The 22,953-nt window shown below is 44.5% G+C and overlaps 1 protein-coding gene and 1 long non-coding RNA gene across 2 annotated transcripts in view; one reads left to right on the top strand and one right to left on the bottom strand.

The window, feature by feature from the left end:
• Positions 1-15,306, bottom strand: part of ZNF652 (zinc finger protein 652) — a 36,744-nt gene extending 21,438 nt beyond the window's left edge. Inside the window, exon 1 of the mRNA XM_070394736.1 lies at positions 15,030-15,306. The gene's annotated coding sequence lies outside the window, so the exon portion shown is untranslated. The remainder of the gene's footprint in view (positions 1-15,029) is intronic.
• Positions 15,307-15,529: 223 nt separating this feature from the next.
• LOC138994690 (uncharacterized) lies at positions 15,530-18,479 on the top strand. The gene is made up of 3 exons (XR_011468463.1): positions 15,530-15,637; positions 17,193-17,425; positions 17,882-18,479. It is a non-coding gene; the product is annotated as an uncharacterized lncRNA (long non-coding RNA).
• Positions 18,480-22,953: the final 4,474 nt, after the last annotated feature.

Here is a 22,953-nt window from a genome sequence, read left to right as displayed (position 1 = left end):
TTTGGGGGGGAATCTTTAGGGTACTCTATATACAGTATCATGTCATCTGCAAATAATGACAGTTTTACTTCTTTTCAATTTGGGTGCCTTTTACAATGCTTTTCTTAATCTAAAAAAACAACAACACAGCTCTTCACAACATATATGCTATAAACAGTAAAAAATCCCGAATAAATATTAGTTTGCTCGCTTGTTATTTTGTTTTGTAAATAATTTCTGTCATAGCCCAAATCCAATGAGTGGTCAAGATAACCAAGCCAACATGACCAAACAGATTTCCCAGACCAGTCAGTAGCCTGGGAATGTATGACTAAGTCTAATTTCCCTTCATCTATGTTTGTTGAAGAAAAGATTTTAATTAGGAATGTGGGTTTTTATTGTAATATCTTCAAATGTACTTCCCTTACCAAAGTCAAAGAATTTTCACACTTTTTCTATTCTTTTTTTTTAAAAAAAAATACTTTTTATTGATTTCAGAAAGGAAGGGAGAGGGAGAGAGAGAGAGAAACATCAAGGGTAAGAGAGAATCATTGATTGGCTGCCTATTGCACATCCCACACTGGGGTTCCAGCCCGCAACCTGGGCATGTGCCTGACCAGGAATCAAACCGTGACCTCCTGGTTCATAGGTTGACAATCAACCACTGAGCCACGCTGGCCGGGCTACACTTTTTCTATCAGCACTTTGGCAATGTCTTTAAGAAATGTGGAGAGAAAAACCACAGATAGTTTTGACCATAGAAACATTGTTCAAGTAATCACTCCGTCCCTCCCAGCTCCTCCCTGACAAAAAAGGCCAACAGAAACAAAATACTACATTTATCTAAGCATCACAAAGTTCCTATCAAATAAGTATTTGTCTCTTTCATAAAGGGAGGAAATTAAGGCCCACTGACTAAAAGGTGAGTCACAGGGACTCTTGAGAGCAAAAGCTAGATGAGTATATAATCACAATTCCCTTTTCTTCCTTAAAATGAAATCCAACCAGAGAACAGATGATGTTGAGGGGGGCAGGTGGGGGTAAGGAAGAGTATCTAGATTTTCTAATGTGCCTACAATGAACATCTATTATTTCTGTAATAAACAAAACCACTAATCCTAAACTTGAAAAAATGAATGAATTCATCAAACCCATTCAAATTCACGTTTAAGATCATTTAGATGCAAGTGTGGATGAAAGAAAAATTTTAAAAAGTACAAACATAATGTAACCAAGCATGAAAACACTTAAAATGTACACTAAACCTCAAAATATCATTAGACTTTTATAAATGTCAACACATTTACTTATTTATTTATCTATTTATTTTGAGAGAGAGGTGTTGAGAAAGAGAGAGACACCGACTGGTTGCTTCCTGATCGCACCCTGATCAGGGCTTGGGGATCAAACCTGAAAGCCAGGTACGTGCCCTTGACTGGGATTCGAGCCCACAATCCTCTGGTTTGCGATTGAGGGCAGATGCTCTAACCACTGAGCCACTGGCCCGCGCTCAACACATTTATTGATCATCTATTACGTGTGAGATCTTCTAAACCAGCAGTCGCCAACCTTTGGGGGCTGGCGGACCACCAGTGGTCTGCGGACCACCGGTTGGCGACCGCTGTTAAACTGTATTTTCCTAAAGAATTTGGATCATGTAACTCCCTAGCTACAAACCCTTTACTGGTTTCTCCGGCCTTGGAATAAAGTACAAACTGCTAGCAAAGCATTACAAACCCTGCACCATCTGAGCCCAACTGACTTTTCAGTCCTTGCTCCCAAAGTCCTCCTCTGCCACCAACATCCTCAAGCTATTTCTCAAATGCACCTTGAACTTTCTCCACCACGGACCCTTTGATTATGCCATTCTTTCCTTCTGCCTAGAACACCCCACCGCCCATGGTAAAATCCTAGTCATCTTTCACATCTAGCTCAAATGCATCTCCTTGAAGCTTTTCTTGACCACTATTTTTCTTTTCCTAGAATGCTTCAGAGGATTTTTTTCAAAGGAAAATGTGGAATGCTAATGGAAGAAACACTCAAGAGTTCCACTGAAGCTGGGAGGAAAGTGATTTTTATAATTCATATCTACTTGGTGTTGTCAATTTCGTTCTCCTCTCCCTAAACTGTTTCAAGGAATGGTTCAAATTAATACAGTGAGTTTGGACATCAAGGTTTCAGAAGGAATTCTTTGCATTAGCAAATGTAGAGTAAAAGACACCCAAGTACTACCCTGCCTATAATGGTATTTTGCTTCAAGGCCAGCACCTTTTTCTTCTTCAAGAATCACTTAATACTTACATTCTTTCAGAGCAAGACATTACAGACAGAGAAACCATCTGGCAAAGTATACTCCTGACTATTACTTTCAATTAACAGACAAGTTAATTTCCTAGTAAACGAAAGGTGGCTATGTCCTATGTGCTCCTGGCGACAGGGACTTGTAACTGCATGGGCCAGAGCTACACTCATCCATGTCATAAATCATGTTTCTGCACGTTTTCCACACTGCCCTAAAATGGCCTTGGGCAGAACTGTCTGGAAACGTCAAAAGGTAAGTTTCAAAGATATCAATGTCAAAGGTAACTCTGTTTAAATAAATACAGAGATCCAGATACATTATATATGGTACATACATATGACTAGAAATAATCTATGAGCAGATAGTCAAGCTTATCAAAGTAGAGTTTAAGTAGAGTTTATTGCAAACTATAATCCTAGAAAGCGAAGATACAGCTATATTATAAAACATCGACATTAGACTATAGATTGTTAACTACAATATTACCTATGTAATTTTAACTTATAGATATGATACAGACCATCACTGTATTATTATGTTTAGTTCCAAAGGACAAACTGTAGCTGTAAATCAAGTTATTTCATATGGATTCGATATATAATTATGAAACAGTTCTAGATTTGGAACTGTCTAAGCCTGCAACAGTTGGTGTTTGTGGACATGTCTTTCAGCACTCAGTGTACCACCTGGCCCAAAAGACATAAATCATCTTTAAAGAAAAGAAAAAACCTAACTTTCAATTTGAGGTGACGAAAAGGTTGAGAGACTGGAAGGCAGGACAGACTATCTTTTGGATTTTGTGATAATACCAGACAAGTTAGAATAGATGCAGAAATGTATATATATTCTTTACCAGAACGAAACAGGAAGAAATTGCCATTTGAAATTAGATCTTTTTCTACTATGTATGTATTTTCCAAATTTAAGTTAAACATCTTCGCACTTAGCAATATGAAGTGTTTTTAAGGTTACCATATGATGTGAACTTTAAAAATATTTTATGTCAAACAGCTATAAAAGTAAAACTGTATCTGCTTTTGAAAAAACCTAGACCCCTAAAAGTAGTATATATAAAGATTATTCTTTTTCTCTTTGTGAATAACCTTTTAGATAACAGCTATATTCTAAGATAATCTGGCTTTTCCCACTAAGAAACTATAAATAGCCTATTAAGAAAAAGATGACTTGTCCACTAAAACTTATATTAAGATCAGTCTTCATATTAAAACTCTATTATTATTTAGAAAATTATCTCGCTTATTTCCTTCTCTACACTAGATAAACTAAAGGTGAGTTTCATATGCTAAGTCTAACGAAGTGCTCAAATCCCACCTGCCTAAAAGCATCAGTTTAATTAGCTGCTTCACAGAAGGGTTTCTCAACCTCAGCACAGTTGACATTTTAGACCAGAGAATTCTTTGCTAGAATATTTAACAACACACCTGGCCTCTGCCCACTAGATGCCAATAGCACACGCCTGGTCCCACTCGTGACAAAGTTGTGTCCAAACATTGTCAAATGTTCCCTGGAGGCAAAACTGGCTTTGGATGAGAGCCACGGCTTTACGTGTTTATACTTTAATTATTATTCCCATGTTTGGGCAAAAAGAAGGGGAAATGGCATTACTGCAATTAAAGCAAAAAATTTGATCCAAATGCAGTCTTTAATAGAAATGATGAGGCCTCAGCAGTTATTAAAGTGCAGGGTACATATAATTATATGCCACCACCGACTCATTGATAGGTCTACCTAATTTCTAAATATTCAAAACTAGGTTACCTATACTTAAGTTTTTCATGTTGCTATTTGTTTAAAACCCTGGGTTTCCAAAGAGTTTAAATATTTGGCAGTTATTAAAATTACATTAAGTAAAAATATTTTTAATAATTAGCAATTCACAAAGGATTGTGACTTCAATATTATGAAATGAGATAGTAAAATAAATATTTAGCAGTTACAAAAACAAATCCTGCAAGAGCGGTAATTATTTTTAAGACATTTTTCCATCATACTTAACTACTTTATTTAAGGATAAAAGAATACAGAGTTTTCTCTTAGGTTGGCTTGGGAACTCTCTTAATATTGTGAAAATATAAGCCAGGTCTTTGAGAATGTAAAAAGAAATGGCTTGAAATTATTTTGCCCCTCTAAGTATCTTAATATTTAATTTTAAAAAGAACATTACAATTTTCCTATGGATCAATTAGGGGACACTTTTATTTATTTATTTTTTATTTTTATTTTATTTATTTATTTATTTATTTTTAATATATATTTTATTGATTTTTTACAGAGAGGAAGGTAGAGAGATAGAGAGTTAGAAACATCGATGGGAGAGAAACATCGATCAGCTGCCTCCTGCACATCTCCCACTGGGGATGTGCCCGCAACCCAGGCACATGCCCTTGACCAGAATCGAACCTGGGACCTTTCAGTCCACAGGCCGACGCTCTATCAGTTGAGCCAAACCGGTTTTGGCTATTTTTTATTTTTTTAATATATTTCATTGATTTCTTACAGAGAGAAAGAGAGAGGGATAGAGAGTTAGAAACATCGATGAGAGAAACATAGACCAGCTGCCTCCTGCACACTCCCTACTGGGGATGTGCCCGAAACCAAGGTACATGCCGTTGACCGGAATTGAACCTGGGATCTTTCAGTCCACAGGCTGACGCTCTATCCACTGAGCCAAACCGGTTAGGGCGACACTTTTATTTTTTAAAAATCTTCATCTGAGGACATGTTAACTGATGTTTAGAGAGTGGGAGGGAGGGAGAGAGAGAGAGAAACATAGATGTGAGAGAGAAACATTGATTGGCTGCCTCCCACACGTGCCTGGACAGAGACTGAACCACAACCTAGGTATGTGTCCTGACCAGGAATTGAACAGACAACTTTTTGGTGTAGAGGACGATGCTCCAACTGACTGAGCTACCTGGCTAAAGAGGGGACACTTAAAAAAAAAAATAGCCCTGGCTGGTTTGACTCAGTGGATAGAGCATTGGCCTGCGGGCTGAAGGGTCCCAGGTTCGAGTCCCGTCAAGGGCACGTACCAGTTGGGGGCATGTAGGAGGAAACCAATCAATGTATCTTTTTCACATTGATGTTTCTCTCTCTGTCTCTCCCCCTCCCTTCCACTCTCAAAAAATCAATGGAAAAAATATCCTCAGGTGAGGATTAAAAATATATATATATATATTTAATAGGTATACATTCACATGAATCAAAAGTCTTAAGAACAGAAGAACATGTAGTAAATTGAGCATCATTACTCATGCTAGCCAAAACCAGAAACAATCTGAATGTTCATCAATGGTAGTATGAACAAATAAATGATAATATACTAGAGGCCCGATGCACGAAATTCGTGCAAGGGGCTCACCCCGCCCCCCCCCCCCGCGGCTTCATCCAGAAGGATGTCTGGTCTAATTAGCATATTACCCTTTTATTATTATAGATAGCATATAATGGAGTATTACATGAGAATAAACTATTGTTATATACAATATGGGTAGGCTATTCTCATTTCCTTCCTTCAGTACATAGTACAAATGAGTACATATTGTATTCCACTTATAAGAAGCTCAAAAACAACAAAAACAAGCAAAACTAACCTATGATGATAGAACTCAGAATAGGGGCAACCTTTGGGACAGCAGTCACTGGGAGGGACAGGAGAGGCTGCTTCTGGTTCTATAAATAACCCATGTAATCTGCTGACTATACAGAAGATTCTATGATTCTTCTGTGTATACCTATGAATTCCCTACTTTTCTATGTTACTGTCTACTTTAATTAAAATTTTACTTAAAAAAAATACAGCTACGCATCTCCTCCAAACCAGTTAGTTGCCTCAGTCACCCAGTTCACTCTCCCAACTGACAACCAATACAAGTTTCTGATAAAACAGATTATTTGTTTCTTAGAGTTATTCTGTAATATGTAGGGAAATCCCCACCCAACTTTTTTACAATCAGTAACACATTCTATGCACTGTTATATGCCTTGTTATTTTCATTAACAATACAGCTTAAAGATTTCCACAGCAATATATCGTTTCTTCATTCTTTTTGCAGCTATATAAAACCTGTTCTATTTCATGAATATACCCTAATTTATTTAACCAATTCTACACTGATGGGCATTTAGTTTTTTCTAAACTTTTGCTGAGTTAATTTAACTGATTTTACATGCGAAGGAAGGAACAAAGGAAGGAAGAAAAGAAAAAAAAAGGAAGGAAGGAGAGAAGGAAGGAAAGAAGGAAGGAAGAGAAAATTGTAAGGCTCTCTAATAGAACATGAACACAGGAAAGTCCCTGGGCATCGGGGTTACAGTCTTAAGAGGAACTGAAAAGAATACAGATTTGTCCATATAATTGAGATCACCAACACTCTACTTGCCACCTCCTCAAACACACACACTTTACTATGTGTTTCAATGTTCACAGGCCACTGATATTACTCTAGATATATTAAAATGACACATTCAAAAGGGTGAAAACAATTCATAAGGGTCTAGTTATAAATCTCATTTTATAAGTAACAGAGTGTAATTAAGAAGTTATGTCCCATTGAATCCCCCAAATGGAATAAAATATTTAAAGCTGAAAAGTATAAATGTAATAAAGACTATATTCGGAGAGACCGGGAAGATGGCGGCATAGGTAAACACCGGAGACTGCCGCCGTGGACAACCACTTCAAAAATACAACTAAAAGTCAGAGCAGACATCAACCAGAACCACGGGAAGGCTGGCTGAGGAGAGTCTCTTCAACTAGAAGCAAAAACAACAGCATTCCGACCCTCAGCGGAGGCGCAGTGTGGAAAATTTAAAGGTACGGCGGTGCGGTGGTGAGGGTGTGCGCGCAAAGCAGGCTGGCGGCTGTCGTTTTCAATCAGGAGTGAGTCTCAGACTCTGGGCTACAGATCCAGGCGAGTCTCTAGGGACCCAGACTCAAACGGGAGAAGCGGGACTGTCTGGCTACAGCCCCTCCGAGGTTTGCAGCGGTTGTTGGGACAGAGAGGCAGAGCCCCTGGGGACGGACTGAGAGCGGCCATAGCTGCTCCCTCCCCCCGCCCTGTTGAGCCCGCCCCGCCCAGGCCCTGCGCACAACCATTTGCCGACCGCCTCAGGCAAGGGCTGGAATAACGCCTCCCCAGAAGACAGACGTTTTCCACAGCTGATTCCTACAGCCAGTCGGCCTGGTGGTCAAATCCCTCTAGTGTTAACTACAACAATTAAGGCTTGGATAGAACAAGACTGCGCAGAGACCACAAGGGGGGGCACCAAGAAAGCATATAAGATGCGGAGACAAAAAAACATGACAGAAATGGAAGATATGGAGCTAAGAATCGCAATTTTGAGGGCTTGCCATAAATTTGTGCAGAGCCTCACGAAAACTAATGAGACCCTCGATGCTACGATAAAGAAATTAGAAAGTAAGCATACACGGACTGAAATAAAGAATATTATACCCAATCGCAGACCAGAGGAGCACAAGAATCAAACCAAAGATTCGACAAAAAACACCCAATTGGAAAAGCAAAATGAAAAAAGAATCCGAAAGTGTGAAGATAGTGTAAGGAGCCTCTGGGACAGCTTTAAGCGGTCTAATATCAGAATTATTGGAGTGCCAGAAGATGAGAGACAGCAAGATATTGAAAACCTATTTCAAGAAATAATGGCAGAAAACTTCCCCCACCTGGAGAAAGAAATGGACTTACAGGTCCAAGAAGCGCAGAGAACCCCAAACAAAAGGAATCCAAAGAGGACCACACCAAGACACATCATCATTAAAATGCCAAGAGCAAAAGACAAAGAGAAAATCTTAAAAGCAGCAAGAGAAAGAGGCTCAATTACCTACAAGGGAATACCCATACGACTGTCAGCTGATTTCTCAACAGAAACTTTGCAGGCCAGAAGGGAATGGCAAGAAATTTTCAAAGTGCTGAATACCAAGAACCTACAACCAAGATTACTTTATCCAGCAAAGCTATCATTCAGAATTGAAGGTCAGATAAAGAGCTTCACAGATAAGGAAAAGCTAAAGGAGTTCATCACCGCCAAACCAGTATTATATGAAATGCTGAAAGGTATCCTTTAAGAAGAGGAAGAAGAAGAAAAAGGTAAAGATACAAATTAGGAACAAAAAATATGCATCTATCAACAAATGAATCTAAGAATCAAGTGAATAAATAACCTGATGTACAGAATGAACTGGTGATTATAATGAATCAGGGACATAGAAAGGGAATGGACTGACTATTCTTAGGGGAAAAGGGGTGTGGGAGATGCGGGAAGTGACTGGACAAAAATCATGCACCTATGGATGAACTCAGCGGGTGGGGAGTGAGGGTGGAGGGTGGGGTGGGAGCTGGAAGGAGGGGAGTTATGGGGGGAAAAAAGAGGAACAAATGTAATAATCTGAACAATAAAGATTTAAAAAATAAATAAATAAAAAAATAAAAAAAAAGACTATATTCTTCCCTAGCATTAAAGACAAACGGAGCTACCCAATGCTGATACCTCTGTGAAATCCAGGTAAGAGTCATAACCCTCTGATGCCACATGCATAGTAAAGACCAAAAAATTCAGCTACAGAGTCATTCTTTGCATCATTCCTATTTGTTCTCTTCCAACAATCCCTTCTCACCACACACTGACTGGTTTATCTAGAAACTGACAGAAGCATCTAGTTATCTACTAGGCCATTTTACTCTAGGTAAACCAGAAAAAACAATAGTTAAAAAATAGCACCCCTCCTTCCCAAGAAAAAGTTTACTTAAAAAATATAGTATAGCCGAAACCGGTTTGGCTCAGTGGATAGAGCGTCGGCCTGTGGACTGAAAGGTCCCAGGTTTGATTCCGGTCAAGGGCATGTACCTGGGTTGCGGGCACATCCCCAGTAGGAGATGTGCAGGAGGCAGCTGATCGATGTCTCTCTCTCATCGATGTTTCTAACTCTCTATCTCTCTCCCTTCCTCTCTGTAAAAAATCAATAAAATATATTTTAAAAAATATATATATAGTATAGCCCTTGCTGGTTTGGCTCAGTGGATAGAACGTCCACCCACAGACTGAAGGGTCCGGGGTTCGATTCCAGTCAAGGGCATGTACCTCAGTTGCAGGCTCGATCCCAGGCCCTGGTCAGGTGCGTGAGGGAGACACCGATTGATGTGTCTCTCTTACATCGATAGTTCTTTGTGTCTCTCCTCCTCACTTCTACTCTCTCTAAAAATCAATGGAAAAATATCTTCAGGTAAGGATTAACTAAAAAAAAAAAAAAAGGTATTATAATTGAGAAAAAAATACATAACTCAATCATCCAAATTGTATTTGTTTAGTCAGTCTGGGTTCACATAGCATAAGTGCTATTATTAAACATTCTGGCCAAGATTAAGTTTTTTCAAGTGTTCTGCAAAATCAAAGGTGAGAGAGGCTAAGATCATTGTTTGCCAATCCGTCTTTATCAGCAATCCAATACCAGTGACTGATTCCACTGATGGGCAAGCCCCTAGAGCTGGCTCAAAAATAAATGAAAGTAAAGATTAGCAGATTCCCTTGAGGTAATCCTGATGTGTCTACCTTATGTGAACAGTCTCTAGGTAACTCGAGGGCTCACAGACTTATCACAATAACATCCTGCAAAAGTGACAGACTGAGAAATCCTATTTGAAAAGCTCTACGCACTGAATAAAACTCCAATCATGCCCTTGAATCTACTTTTCAAAGTAGTCAATCTCTTAAATTTTTTTTAAAAAAAGTCACAGTTTACCATAAAACTCCCTTTTTGGTTAAAAACAAGGCTGGGAACTACACACAATCTGTAGGAATAGGGCCTGAAGTGGAGAGTTGGTCAAATCTGATAGGTAAAGGGACCTAACCTTTGTTTCCTTCTCCCACCAAAGCAAAAATGCCGAAGGCACTCAAACCTCTAGCAAGCTCTAATAACAGTTTATAACTGAACCTCGGGAGAGCAAGAGGAATCTTTAAGAGAAAATGTTCATAAAGGTTTGTAAAAATCAAAGATACCTGCTATATAAATAAACAGATTAAAACAAGCATCTGATGTCGTCACTGATTCTAGCAAGCACTCTGTGGCTTTCATTCACCATGAAAATTTACACAAGGCTTTGCACATGATTCAACTGTGGACACAGAACTCACTGAGATACATTAATGTCTTAAAACACCCCTTTTACCATAGAAGCTTGAATAGGCTTAAAACAAGCACAGCCTGTGGGGAACGCTAGAACTAGGAGCCAAGTTTTATTGTCTCTACCAAGTTCAGCCAGCCATACAGCAACATATCAAAGTTCCAATAAGCACGCTGCACCTGCAAGACTGAGGTATGCTCCAAGACAAATATTTGCAATTTTTTCATCCCAAATCTGCACAAATGAAAGTATGCAGATTGCAGCACCAGACTTCTACATCTTGGAAGCCAAAACAATCTGTAGTTACACTCCACATCAACGGTGTCTTACCATTTACTGAGTCCTTAATACTCCCTCAATACAAGTGCTAGGAACTGTGCTAGAGGTTTTATGTATTGTCTCCAATCCTCACAGCAAATTCCAATCTGCTGATGAGGAAACTGAGACCAGCGAGGTCAGGGTGACTTGCCCAAGGCCATGAGCCAGTAAGTGGCGGAGCTGGGACTCAAACCCGGTTCTGCCTGGCTCCAAAGAAGCACCTCCCTGCTCCCCCTCCAGCTAGAGTCTAGCTGCTGGAGTCACTAACTGCAGAACCAGCGCACCTCTATCACAGTAAATTCACGTGCTCACTGCTGGACACGAGGACACGCAGCTGAGAAAAACATCACACCGCAAACCGAAGCACAAGACCCAAGAGTTCCCAGCAAGGAAATGCAGTCACCTCCTTGAGGATAACTAGTTCCAAAGGCTACGGTTCAAAATGCAAGAGAATCCACAGGCCTTGTAAACTGTGCTGTTGGCTGTCTCTCAACTGACTTTTTAGAACAAGGGAAATGAAACTCGAGAGTATTTTTGGTCAAATTATCTAAAACCCTTTAGAAAAGGGCTTTTTAAAAACAGTTTGCTTTTACAATTCACTTCAATAGGCTTCAGACAAGCAAGGACAAAATCACATCAGGAGCATTACTAATCAACTTTTTCTCTACAGACTTGAGAAGTATTTTCTTACCACACTACAAGGTGGCTTCCCATACTGAGAGCAGAAATGGAAACAGCTCTGGGTGTCACGAATCAGATCTTGAGGCCACAGTTGCAGAAAGTAGGTGCTGTCTCCCTCGAGTAGGAGCTGCTGATCTGAAACCTCCTACGGGAAGGGTGTCGAAGAAGAGTGTTGAAGGAACTACAGCGGGCTGTTCGCACTAATGAGGGAGCTGCTGGCACCACGACTCCTGGTGTTTCACGGCCATGCAATTGTTTTCCAGCTCCCAAGCCCTGAATCTGGCAGAGAGCGTGCTGTTCTCACAGCCATATGTGCTATATGATCAGCTGCTCTGCGGCATGTGGGTGTTTAACTAGGTAAGTGACTGGTCAGAAGAGGTTCTGCAATATTAAAAACCCTGTCCCAAGATGTTAATGATCTGTCACTATACTATGCTGACAAAGCAAAGTGACATACTAATATTTGCAACTTTGAAATGGTTTGGGTTCAGGACAGGCAAATAATTTCCGACAGTAAAATTTCAGGCATGACATGAACAAAAAACATAACCTGTAATATAAACCACTTCAAGCATGTTTATTAGACAATAAAAAATGTGATATTTGCAATCTCAGCATTCTTCCAAACTTCTTAGGGTACACTACATAATTTATTAGAATAAATGCTACTCTTCAGCTATGTGGAACAGGTTCTATGCAAGATTCCAAGGCTCCCTTGCCTTCCCCAAAGCTGTTGATGCAATGAATTCCCTCGCCCCGTGGTCGGCAAACTGCGGCTCGCGAGCCACATGCGGCTCTTTGGCCCCTTGAGTGTGGCTCTTCCTAAGCCTTAGGAGTACCCTAACTAAGTTAATAACAATGTACCTACCTATATAGTTTAAGTTTAAAAAATCTGGCTCTCAAAAGAAATTTCAATCGTTGTACTGTTGATATTTGGCTCTGTTGACTAATGAGTTTGCCGACCACTGCCCTAGCCTCTGAAACCCCCAAAATGCAAAAAAATTTAAGGTCTCAAAGGATTCTTTAAGTGAAAAATATTGTCAGAATTGGAAACTCCTGGAGAGCTGGAGACTGTGCTTCTTTAATGTCACTGCCCATCACGACACTTTCACGAAGCTGGAATGAAACATGATCACAATGCAGAGTGATTTAAAGAAGACTAGCTGAGGGCTGCCCCCTGCTTATTGACAGACTGGTGCAATGTTCATCCCTAGTTCTAGATTTTAAAACATGGAGATTAAACTCCCTAACCACAATTAAAATCCTTCCATGATAACAAAATTTAAAAATGGATGCTTTTGATGGCAACTTGTCACCCGGAATAAAAATATGCAATAATATTTAATAAAGTTGAAAAAAATCTTCCTCATGGAGCAGGTGCTCTACTAGGGGAACGATGAAGTCTTGTAAGAGATCAGGTCAACCTCAACCAACAAATAAAGGTTCTGGACAGGCATCATAAAACAGACCACTGACTTTGCAGCTGAAATTAGAATACAGTGCAAGGAACATACATTACCAAGTGGTCAAATGTAGACAAATTATTTTGGCTCCAGTTTTAACTTTGTGAAACTCGCACGTACATGCTTTTTATAGGAAGACAGGCTAATGATACCTTACAAATATCTAACTCACGGTAATAAAAATAACAAAACACAAGGAAGAATACATGTACAATCTGCTTTGCTGCTTATTGCTCAGGAGCAAAGTAATGTCAATCCTTAAGAAAAACAAAAACAAATCCCCCCCTCCCACGCAAAACTCAAGTTCCTTTCACTTTTTCATAATATAGATCTTATCCTGAGGTCCCAAGACCAGCTTCAAGATGACTGTAATTAGAAGCAAAACCATGTCTATTTCACCAAGAGCACCCAAAAAGGCTTCAGTGACCTCAAAGAAAGGTTAAGAACCCCTGAAGTAGGCATTTCCAGATACACTGAAACTCAGCAGTGAGCATTTTAGACAAAATTATACCAACGGCAGCGTCTACCAGTGGTTCTCAACCTTCTGGCCCTTTAAATACAGTTCCTTATGTTGTGACCCAACCATAACATTATTTTCGTTGCTACTTCATTACTGTAATGTTGCTACTGTTATGAATCGTAATGTAAATATCTGATATGCAGGATGGTCTTAGGCGACCCCTGTGCAAGGGTCGTTCGACCGCCAAAGGGGTCGCGACCCACAGGTTGAGAACCGCTGGCTCTAGCTAAACACATGTGCACAGTCCTGATGCCAACAACCAAGCTTTGCCTGCCGGCTCCCGGGATCACAGTGCAGCTCGCCACTCTCCACTCAGCTTCACATGGGAACATCACCTGCATTCTGCACGCGCACACACACACACACACACACACACGCCAGCCACAGCAGCTCTGCACTCCCTAGGCACACACATGTTGTCAACAAAGCATGTGTGTGCTTGTGGCCATTTCCAGAACAATACCGGCCTGACCATGGGGGGGGGGGGGGCACCATCTTCCCAAAATATTGCCTTATTTATTTACTACTCCTTGAGGATAGATGTTAAACATTACAGCCAAAGAAGAAGAAATTTCCCCTACACCATAGGTGTCTAAATAACCGGGCAAAAGCATCACTCAGGCTACTACTTGAGGGTCCACTGGAGACGCGCAGAAGGGAAACACTGTAATAACGCTGCTTGAGCAGGGGGACAATCAAAGACAGGCTCAGGGAGGCACATCCCGAGAACATGGTGTGGCCAGCACCCTTCTCCGAAGGCAAAAGCACATTCCTGTGATTGGGACAAGCCATTCCTGACAATGGATCGCGATGACAGTGGCTGCTCAGCAATCAGGAAGTGTGTGTGTGTGTGTGTGTGTGTGTGTGTGTGTGTGTGTGTGGTGGGGGAGGGATGAACTAGATGTGATCAGAGATTGGCCCTCTTCAAAGAAGAGCATATGGGATCTTAGATTGTGAAGGCAGACTTGGAGGGTGAGGCAGGGGCGGTTAGCTTTTCTACGGGAGACATCCTTCGACAATGAACACGCTATGTGCCCAGGAACAGGGGTGTCACTGCCTTCAGTGTCTCCCATCTAGGAGTCTTTAGTAGAGCTGGATTGGAGGGGAGGAGGAGGGGAGGTGGAGAAAGGTCGGCATTGCCCCCCGGGGTGAGTGTGGGGAGGCTGCACACGAGATGCATTTGATCTCAGGCGGCACAATACTCCGGGGGTGGGAGGTCTGGGCGCAACCGCTGGGCGGGGGAGGCAGTGGGTGCAAGCCGCCAGCTGCAGGGCAGCACGTTCGTCGGAGGACGGATGCAAACCTCCCCTCGGCCCGCGAACCCGTGCAGACCCAGCCCCCTCAGCCTCGGGGCCAGCGGACTCTGCAAAACTGAAGCCCAGCCCGGATCCGGGAGCTGAGGCGGGCGCCCCCGGCCCAAGCGCGGGGCCAGAGGAGCACAGCGCCCGGGGCCTCCCAGCCGGATGGGGGCTGCTCCGGCCTAGTGCACGCAGCTGCCTCGGCGAAGGGTTACCCCGGCGCCCGGAGCCCCGGCGGGCCAGGCGGACGGTGCACGGGGCGCAGCCGCCTCGGCGGCGTGTGCGTGGGGGGGGGCTGGGGCCCCTACTCACCCGGGCCGGCCGCCTCCGCCTCCGCCGCCCCGACCGCCGCCTCGGCGGTCCATCCTGCGGCGGGGGCCCTGTAGCCGCGGTGCTCGAGTAACAACCGCCGGCCGGGCCGGCCCCTCCCCCCTGCCCAACGTCCGTCCTCAGGGCCGCTCCGCAAACCCGGCCTCGGCCGCCGCCGCCGCCGCCGCCGCAGCGCTACGTGGCCGCCGCTCCGACGTCTCGCGACTCCCTTCCGAGCGCGCGAGGGCGAGCGGGGCCGGCGGGGCGGGCGGCGCGCGGGGAGGGAGGCAGGGGAGGGGGTGTGCGCGTGTGGATGTGTGTGCGGAGCGGGGGGCGGGGAGGAGGGGAGCGCGGCGGCGAGAGCGCGCGCGCGCCCGCGGCCCCGTCTCCCCCCCCACCCCTCCGCCCAACAGGGATCCCGACACCTCCCTCCGCCCGTCCCCCTGGCATCCCGGCCGCTGGGCGCGGCGGCGCGCATGCGCAGCCCCGGGGCCGGCCCGAGAGCACCTTTTCTCCCTCCCGCCACCGCGTGAGCGCTCCGCCGCCCAGATAACCGCCGGCTCCCGCTCCACCCCCGCCCGCGCCCACTCCGCCCACTCCCGCGCGCCCAGGTAAAGGCGCGCACTGCGCGTGCGCGGCGCCCTCCCGGGGGCTGGGGGCGTGGCTGCGGGAAGGAAGCCCAGCCGCCGAGGGGGCGGGAGCTGGGGGCGGGGGGTGCGGGACCGCACGAGACCGGACAGGGGGCGGGTGAGGATTAGGCGGAGGTGAAGTGAAGAAAGCGGGGGCCAAAGTTGAAAAGTGGACCCAAATGAGACTTAGAAGTAGAAGAGCCTTTGGCTTATGAGATAAAGGAAAAAAAAAGGAAAAAATCTTGACCGTGGCCTCCTGGTTACAGGAAGGGCGATGCGAGTGACAGAAGACAGACATAAAGGAGGCAAGCTAATACGCAGTGTGATCACTGGCCAGATGAATGAGAAAAACTAGTAAAAAGTGGAGACATTTAGGGATTGCCAGAATGGTGCGAAAAACAGTTTGAGAGCGGCGCCCGTTCCGTGGCCAGGAATAGGGAAGGGGATGTGTGTGGGCTTGAGACATGGAGCTGCTGCAAGGAAGGAAGCCTCCATTGTCAGCATTACCGCATTATGACTAATTAGCTATTAATCATTAATATAATTAATGCTACTATTAGCTAACAAGTTAGCACTTATCCCAGTTGAGAGCCAAGAGAGGGTATCCATAATGGAAGGTGCTTGGAGTAGAGAGGGGAAATGAAGGAGGCAAGGGTAGAGAAGCCTTAAGACAGCAACTTGAAGGATCTTGACCTTTTCTCACCATAATCCAAACTTCCTTGATGTTTTTCTTTTTAAAATACTTTTTATTTATTTTTATTGATTTCAGAGAAGAAGGAAGAGGGAGAGAGAGATAGAAACATCAATGATGAGAATCATTGATGGGCTGCCTGCTGCATGCCCCCTACTGGGGATCGAGCCCGCAACCCAGACATGTGCCCTTGACCAGAATTGAACCCGGGACCCTTCAGTCCTCAGGCCAATGCTCTATCCACTGAGCCAAAACGGCTGAGGCTTGATGTTTTTCAAATCTTATCCTAATTACATAATTCTCCTATTATTTTTAAAAATATATATTTTTATTTTGGAGGGAGAAGGGCGAGGGAGAGAGAAACATTGATCAGTTGCCTTCCATACACACCCCAACCAGGGATGGAACCTGCAACCCAGGCATGTGCCCTGGCTGGGAATTGAACCGGCAGCCTTTCGGTGCACAGGACAACACTCAACCAACTCAGCCGTTCTGGCTGGGCCTCCGATTATTAAAAGCACACTTAATAAATTTTCTTGCACTAAAGCTGACCTCTCCACACAGTTTTAATACAGATGCAGCCACTTCTCCCCAAAATAGCATTATATATATATATATATATATATATATATATATATATATGTAAAAATGACCTGAGTCTGGGATAAGGTTAGGGAAAACATTGAAACTTTATAAATAAAGGGGGTTCTTCAAGGTCCCTTCCAAAAGCAGATGCTTGGTGTTTATTACACTTTGACTCGAGACCCCAGGAATGGTAATTTGGCAACTTCGGGTCATGTTCTTCAATAGTGGATAAACACTAACAATGATATCCTGTTTCAGCAGGTAGAGAAATCTGTGGGTAGAACAGGAAGAAATAAGCTTGAAGAAGTAAAAGGAAAGACTTCGATCCAATGCAAGAAAGGACTTGGCATCTGTGGGGGCTGGTGAGCCCAGAACATCTGACTGAGACGTCGGCCTTTGCCTTCTGGGACACTTGATCCCTTCCCCACCCTCTCCCTGTCAGGGCTGTCCTGCCTGGAAGAGATGGGGTGCAGAGTGACGGCTAAAGAAACAAGGTGACCTTCTATTCTCTAGAACTCTCCACCCACAGGCCAGCGCTCTGACGGGTCCCTGGTAATTGGAACAGTAATATTCTTCCCTTCTGTGTGAGGAGTGCTTTATGGTGTTTTTTCAGGGAGGTTGGGTTCATTATCTCATCAGATCTTCCAGAAACCCTGTGAGGCAGGCAGGGCAGGTATTGTTCCCAATGAAGGATATTCAAGCCAAGGAATGTTTAATAGCTCAGCCAAAGCCACCCAGCCCAGTACACAATGGAGCCAGAACAAGACCCAGGTTCATCACTTTCTGTTCTTTCAGAGGGTTTAACAGGCCCGTTCTGAAAAAACAGCTACGTATTCCTGTGGAGTAAAAACGGGCAGCCTTGGCATTTGGTGGAGAGTAATTCTAATATTGCGTTCTACATCCGCATCTTCCTTATTCAATGCCCGCCTCCCCCTTCTTTCTCTCTCTAGGACCCTGGGACTTGCCTCCGTGTATTTGAAACCTTGGTGATTGGTGCTTTGGAAGGCCTTGGGCCTCAGGGCTAGCAAGGAGATTCTATTTCCTCTGCTCTCTCTTAACTCCTCTCCTTCACACACCTACCAAGAGAAGGGGGCTGCCAACCAGTGTCATCACTTGACATGTCACAAGAAGAGGCCATTTGCTCTTAGTCAGACTACTAATTTCAGTGCCTCCCTTCTTCAGCGCTGGCGCTGCAGTTTAGCAGTCACGGCAGACAACAGTTAGCACCCACACCTGGCACTGTTGGAAGATCAAACTTCTGTCAGCTGGTTTCCTGGCCATGGGTAGAATTCTTCACTAACGTTCTCATGAGGGCAGTGGTCAGAAACCAGCAGAACCCATTTTTTTTTTTTTTTATTAAAAAGTTTTAGGAAAAAGTTCTGTACACGTTGACAGTCCTGAAAACCTTCAAAGATTTCATTTAAAGCGCAACAGAGCTGCCTGGCCAGTGTGACTCAGTGGTTGAGCGTCGACCTCTGAACCAGGAGGTCACAGTTCGATTCCTGGTCAGGGCACATGCCTGGATTTCGGGCTCGATCCGCAGTGTGGGGTGTTCAGGAGGCAGCCGATCCATGATTCTGTCTCATCATTGATGTTTCTATCTCTCTCTCACTCTCCCTTCCTCTCCGAAATCACTAAAAATATATTTAAAAATAAAATGAAGAGCAAGAGAGCTATCTGGTTTCTGTAACGTGAACTGGATGGCTTGGCACAAGTCCCCTGTTCACTGTATTTCTTTTCCCCCCAAGTTTACAGGGATGTTCCCTTAGTCAGTTATAGTTCTTACCACCTGTACTTACAGAGGGGCCAGTGGCAGCCTGCCCACGCATTAACTGACATAGCCCCATCCTGGCACCAGACTTGGAGCCAGACCAGAGCCCTGGCCATGGTCTCCTAGGCTCTCATACTTGAGTGTTGTGACCTTTGCTCAATCACTTTACTTTTAAGCTTTGTGAAAAGAGGGGATTGTATGGTTCTTAGGGTCTTCCAGATTGGGTACCTAAAGTTCTACTCTAGAAAGCTGACCGTGTTCACTAATACCTTGTAATTCCATTCCTTTCCTAAGAATTACTACTCAATTCTCATCTCTGAGCCTTTCTTACAGGGAACTGCTGCTTTTACACAATGGAGAAAGCTGTCCTGGACTCCTCCTTTTTATTCACCTTTTCTCAGGGACCGTGTTGAGAGACAGCTCAGCAAGCTGGGCCTTTGGCTTTTCTTTCATGGGGTTTGGATGCATACGCGCACGCATGCACTCATATGCATGTAAATTAGAGGGGTATGGGCCCTGGGCCTCTGTGTTGTTCCCACTATTTGTCTTGAACAGATGAGATCGGGATTTGAAGGGTCACATGACCAGAACTATAAAACCTGGGTCTTCAGGTTGCAGATTCCCCACCCGGGGTCAGGGTCAGGGTTAGGGTTAGGGCTACCATTTGATGTGTTCCTCTCACCTCACCTCACTCTGTGCCCCTCACCGCCCACCACCCCCACTTGAATTCTAGTGAAAAGTTAAATGCCAGAACACCCTAGAAGTAAAAAAGAGGATGCACTAAAAAGCCAGCTGTGTGATGCAGCTGTTTTGCCCTGGGGATAGACATGAGCGAGGCTCTTGGGACAGCCAGTGTTGCCTGGGCCTCAAGCTAGTTTTAGCTGCAACATGCATGGCCGGGGCTGTCATGGGGTTCACAGCTACAGTTTCTTTATATCAGCTTCTCCGTTTGAAGCATCCCAGAGTTTGGATTTTGATTACTCTGGTGAACTTATCATCAAAATGCTTTTTAAAATCTTTTAGAGAAAATTTTTAGGAGTTTATTTGAGCCAAACTGACAACATGTGCTGGGGAACGAGACCTCCAATGTTCCTCAAAATGCATTTTATAATTTTTTAAAAACCATATTTATGTGACAATTTCTACAAATCTTCCTTTTGCATTACCCCATTTAATCCTTCCCTCAACAGGAAGTAGGAAGGGCAGAAAAATGTTGTTCCCACTATTTTTTTTTTCAACAGATGAGGTCTGGATTTGAAGGGTCACATGACCAGAACTAAACCCTGGGTCTCCAGGTTGCAGTTCCCCACCCCAGGTCAGGGTTAGGGTTAGGGCTAGGGCTACCAGTTGACGTGTCTCTCTCACATTGATGTTTTTCTCTCTCTCTCCCCACTCCTCTCTCTCTTCCATCTCTCTCTTCCCCTCCTCCCTCCCTTCTACTCTCTCCAGAAATCAATGGAAAAAAATACGCTAGGGTGAGGATTAAAAAAAAAAGAAAAGAAACATCTTCCACCATTTTCCTAATTCAAATCACTGCGAAACCACCAGGTAACCCTGCATATACCACCTTTACTGATAGAAAGAAAGATCAACTCAGTCCCTGTCTTATTGTTACAGGGCCTGGATTCATCTTTATTCATGCAAGATGGCCAGTGAGGACAGTGGGGAGGTGGGCTTTGGAAGCTGAGGGACATTGGTACTAACTAGTGAAGTGAGGCCACCATCCCACCTGCAACAGCTTAGCTTTCTGGGTATCGAAGCAAAGACCTAGAGAAACCCTGGTGTGGGCAGCTGAGGGCAGGGGCCCAGCAGAGCATCCTCTCTAAGTGTACCGCTGCAGCCCAATTCCTGGGGGGTGTGGGGGTGTGTGTGAGGTGGTAGAAGAGGGCGTAGATCCTGCCTCAGGCTTTGTCTGCAGCAGACTGCTCTAAGGTAGTCAGGCCCGAATTGTGTTTAAGTCTTTAAAGAGGCTCACCGATTCTTTAAAGCAACACGCTCAATTGTTGTCTGTAATTGAGGTGACATATGCCCCAGAGGCATGTACTGAGGTCCAATGGAAGAGATGGTTTTGTAAAAATTGGTGTTAATTAATTAAAGAAGGCAGTGGCACGGGGCTGTGAGTTAGTGCCAGACTTCGTAACCCTAAACCAGCCAACCCACCCAACCGGCCTCACCACCTGAGGAACAATCCCCAAGTTCACCAAGGTGGGGTGGGAGACCTGGGATGCAGGGCAGGAAGCGGGGACTGAAAGGAAGAAAGGTAGGGCTCAGGGAACCCTCTCTTAGTTTTCATGACCCCCCCCAGCTTGGCTCCTGAGAACTGTTTGGCCACCACCCTAAGACGTGTTGTGGGGGCTAGGAAACTGCAGAAAAGGGAAGGAAAAATCAAAGGAGGGAGGTGAGATTGTGGGCGAGGGTCAGCGAAGGGAGGAGAAAGGTGCAGAGCTGGCGTCTGGGCTGGGAGGGGGAGCTGTTGGCAGGAGTGAGGCATGATGGAGCCACTCAGGTAGAAACTGGGAAGATTCCAGGGTTGAAAGGACCCTGTGGGCGGAGCTCAGGGGAGATAGGACGTGGATGTGGGGGCGGCAACATGGTGCCTGGGGCCTCTGGCATTCAGTGGAAGTATTAATTAAACCCCTGACCTGAGGTCTTTAGCGGAGCTGTGGCAGCCTTTCATAGGCGCTGGGTTGAGAACAATCACAACAATAATAATAACAATTAACCATAATGAGACCTTATCTGCAGTAAGTTGTTTCTAGGGCTTTGTAGGCATTAAGTCATTAGTTCCCCAGGCCCCGGAGGGCCACCTTTTTTCTAGAAGTCTTGGAGGTGCAAGAGGATTCAGTTCGGCCTGCTGCCATTGGCTGGGCGGGTGAGTTCACTGACAGAGCCGTAAAACCCAGGGTTTCTTCGGGCTCCATAAACTGTTATAATCTTTTGCATTTAGAAAATAGTGCTTAAAAGGGCTAAGTTCAGAAATGTGGAAATCGGTCACCACAAGTATCTACACAACTTTGATGTGAAAATTCAAGTCCTACCTGAGACGGAGCCACGTGCTGCATCAGAGTGGCCTGGAGATGACCCAGACGCCAGCTCTGCACCTTTCTCCTCCCTTCACTGACCATGTTTGTGAAGCTCTAGCTGGAAGGATTGAGCCCTGGCCTGAAAATAGGGTACATGGAAGGACCTCAGGTATCCATCCCCACCCTCCTACCCCCTCCTCACCCCCCGACCAAGAAGGGAAATTTAGAAGGAGGGCTTCAGGGAAGTAAAAAGAGGAGGGTCATTCTAGAATGGGAGTCACATGGGATGGAGCCTGGGAGCCAAAGTCTCCCACGAACACCAGTGCCAACAGTTACTAGCCTTGCAGATTTCAACTGTTCTTGCGTTTGTGTTTCCTGTAACAGTGGTTCCTGCAAACTTTACACATTTGATTCAAAATCACACTGTCATCTGCATCTCAAAGATGATGAAAGTCTTCATCATCATCCTAGTCAAGATCAAAGACAACATTGTATAGCACCTTTTTTTAAAAAAAGATTTCAATGTACTTAGACAGATGGGCAGGTGAGATCCAGAGCAGGAACTGAGCTTGTCTGAATCTTAGAGTTGGGCAGCAGAAAGATTTCTGTCAGGGCTGAAGAGCCATCACCATTCATGACAGTGAATTAAGAGGGACCAGTCCTCATCGTTCTGACCCCCGCCATCTCTCTAGAGCCAGAGCCAGCCTTCCTTCCCTGGGTTACTACTGTACAAAGAAAGTTACCTGTAAGAAGGTACTGGGATTTTCAGGGCTTGAATACCAGTCAACCTTGTAGATTGCATCAAAGAGTAATCTGGTTAACAAAGTGGTACTAAAAATATCGTAACATTTGAGACAGACTCAAGTTATTCATGGTTTATCTGAAATTCTAATTTAACTGGATGTCTTGTATTTTATCTGGCACCACTACCTGCAGGTAAAACCACCAGGAGATTCATACTAACTCCTCTGGAGTTTCTTAGATAAAAATGCAATAGGAAGGAGAGAAATACTTTGATTGCTTCCAGTTCCTTGGTACTGGGAATGGGAGACAGAGAAGATGGCCAACGATGTATTAGGGAAGCAAGAGACCCAGACCCAGGTGCCCACCGACTCTGGTAGGCGCGCTCATGCCCACCCTGGGTGCGTGGGTCACCAAGTCTTTAACTGGCTCCGTGTCAGACTGCATAGTGGCTTCAGAGCCTCCAGAGAGAACACAACCTGCCCAC

This window comes from Myotis yumanensis, unplaced genomic scaffold (assembly GCF_028538775.1).
Source record: "Myotis yumanensis isolate MYYU_CA2020_CCGP unplaced genomic scaffold, mMyoYum1.0.hap1 SCAF_16, whole genome shotgun sequence".
Taxonomy (NCBI): domain Eukaryota; kingdom Metazoa; phylum Chordata; class Mammalia; order Chiroptera; family Vespertilionidae; genus Myotis; species Myotis yumanensis.
This window is presented reverse-complemented; position numbering and strand designations above follow the sequence as displayed.